Genomic DNA, 2,645 nt, shown 5'->3' with positions numbered 1-2,645 from the left:
GTTAAGGTGCTGGACTCCCACATGGCTAACCACAGTTCAAGTCCTAGAGACAACAGCTTGAAAATCACACTGGGTGCATGTGTATGAGTACCCAAGAATCCCAGGAGGACCATGAAGAAAGGATTGTGGCATGGTCATCACTCCAAGGGGATGCTTTCTCTCATCTCTTTGTCTATTTCTGTCAGGGAAAACAAACAAACAAATAAAAAAAACCCAAAATGACCCCTTAAAAAAAAGTCTTATGCTTCGGACATTGGCTTCCATTGGAGAGAAGCCTATTCTCTTTTAATGTCCTTGGCCATAGAACTCCCAGTTTTTATCTGGGTGCCTGAGCATCAAGGGAGGAAAATAATTTCAAGACCTTATTTCTCACAGTTCTGGAGGCTGGAAATCCAAGATAAAGGTGCTAGCAGATTTGGAATCTAGTGAGGAGCTGCTTTCTGGTTTCTTACCTGATCACCTCCCAAAGGCCCTACGTCCTAATATCATTTTGGGGTTTAGGATTTTTAAATTATTATTATTATCATTATTATTATTTTTAAAAATTTGATCGCTATACATCATTTGGCTTGTAAAGAGAATTTACCCAACATGAAATAAACCTCAGACCAGTCCAGCTGAGAATACTATATGTTATTGTAAACAGTTAATAAACCATTTCTGTGTCGCACAAATGTCTTGCCTTTCTATTTTTTTTCTCCCTGATTTTCTTCCCTATACTCTTCCCCTCTCCCACCCTCCTTCCGCACTGTCTCCAGTGTCCATAACTATTTTCACTGCTTTTATGTCCTCAGTCTTTCAATCTCTACCATAGAGTGTGAACAGTCGATATATACTAAGTGAAGACATACAATGCCTCTCTCTCATAGCCTGGCTTGCTTCACTCAGCAATAAATCTTCCATATTTGACTACTTTCTATCAAATGCCCAGGTATTGTTAGTTTTTATGGCTGAATAGTATTCCATAGAGTATATGTGCCACACTTTTTCAATCCATTCATCTATTTGTGGACATTTGGATTGGTTCCATGTTTTAGCAATTGTGAACAATGCTGCAATAAACATTGATGTGCAAGTGTTTTTCCAACTGAGCATTCTCCTGTCCTTTGGGTAGATACCCAGGAGTGAATTGCTGGATTATATGGTAGTTCTATTTGTAGTTCTAGGTCTTTGAGGAACCTCCATATTGTTTTCCACAGTGGCTGGACCAATTTACATTCCTACCAACAGTGTAGGAGAGTTCCCCATTCACCACAACCCCACCAACACTTACAATTTTTTTGTATTTTTTTAATCTTCGCCATTCTGACAGGGGTTAAGTGGTATCTCATTGTGGTTTTAATCTGCAGCTCCCTTATGATGAGGGATGTTGAGAATTTCCTCATATGCTTTTTGGCTGTTCATATGTCTTCCTTAGAGAGTTGTTTATTTAGCTCATTTTCCCATCTTTTAATTGGGTTAATCTTTTTTTTTTTTTTTGTAGGCCACTTGAGTTCCCTGTGTATTCTGGTTATCAGTCCCTTATCTGAGGCATAGTTTACAAAAATGTTCTCCCATTCTGAGGGCTGTCAATTCACACTAATTACTGTGTCCTTTTCTGTGCAGAAACTTCTTAATCTGATGCAATCCTACTTGTCTGTTTTGGGGATTATTGACAGTACTTTGGAAGTCTTAATTAGGAAGTCTTTGCCTACCCCAATGTCTCCCAGAATTTCCCCAGTGTTTTCACCAGTAGTTTTATAGTTTGAGGTCTTAGATTCAGATCTTTGATCCATTTTGAATTGAGTTTTGCTAATGGTGAAAGATAAGGATTCAGTTTCACCTTTCTGTAGATGTATGCCCAGTTTTTCCAGCATCATTTGCTAACGGGTTTTCCTTTTCCCACTGGATTGATTGGTATCTATCATCAAAAATTGGTTGGCTGTATGTTTTGGTGTTTAGTTCAGGCCTCTATTCTATTCCATTGGTCCACTTGTCTGATTTTGTGCCAATACCATGCTGTTTTAATTAGCAGAGCTTTTTGGGGTATATTTTGGGGTCAGGGAGTGAGATGCTGCCCACTCCACTCTTCTTGCACAGGATTGTTTTGGCAATACGAGGTCTTTTATGATTCCAGACAAATTCTATGACTCTCTTTTCTAGATCTGTGAAGGATATCTCTGTTAATTTGATTGGAATTGCCTTAAATATGTAGAATAATTTGTATAGAACTGCCATTTTGATTATATTAATTCTTCCAATCTAGGAATAAGGGATGTCCTTCCACTTTTTTATGTCATTTTCAATATCTTTCTTAAGATTAAAAATAAGGAATGCTTCATGAATTTGTGTGTCATCTTTGTGCAGGGGCCATGCTGATCTTCTCTGTATCATTCCAATTTTAGAATATGTGCTACTGAAGTGAGCATGGGGTTTAGAATTTTGACATACCAATTAAAAGTTTATTTTAATTTACATTTACTCACATATATCTTTATAGTGTACAGCATTCCTTTTCCCAGTATGAATACCATGTATATTAGTCAAGGTGCATACAAAGGTTAAGAGGACATAAATTTATTGTGTCATGTGACTGAGTTTTGACCAGTGAAGTGTTAAGTGTTATTATATGAGAATTCTGGAAAAGAACATAAAGAAGAGGTTGA

At 37.4% G+C, this 2,645-nt stretch overlaps 1 non-coding gene across 1 annotated transcript; it reads right to left on the bottom strand.

Moving 5' to 3' along the window:
• Positions 1-2,301: 2,301 nt before the first annotated feature.
• Positions 2,302-2,408, bottom strand: LOC114009097 (U6 spliceosomal RNA). Its single transcript, XR_003550573.1, has one exon. It is a non-coding gene; the product is annotated as a U6 spliceosomal RNA (small nuclear RNA).
• Positions 2,409-2,645: the final 237 nt, after the last annotated feature.

The sequence above is a fragment of the Tupaia chinensis genome, unplaced genomic scaffold (assembly GCF_000334495.1).
Source record: "Tupaia chinensis unplaced genomic scaffold, TupChi_1.0 Scaffold000459_1, whole genome shotgun sequence".
In the NCBI taxonomy this organism is placed as follows: domain Eukaryota; kingdom Metazoa; phylum Chordata; class Mammalia; order Scandentia; family Tupaiidae; genus Tupaia; species Tupaia belangeri.
This window is presented reverse-complemented; position numbering and strand designations above follow the sequence as displayed.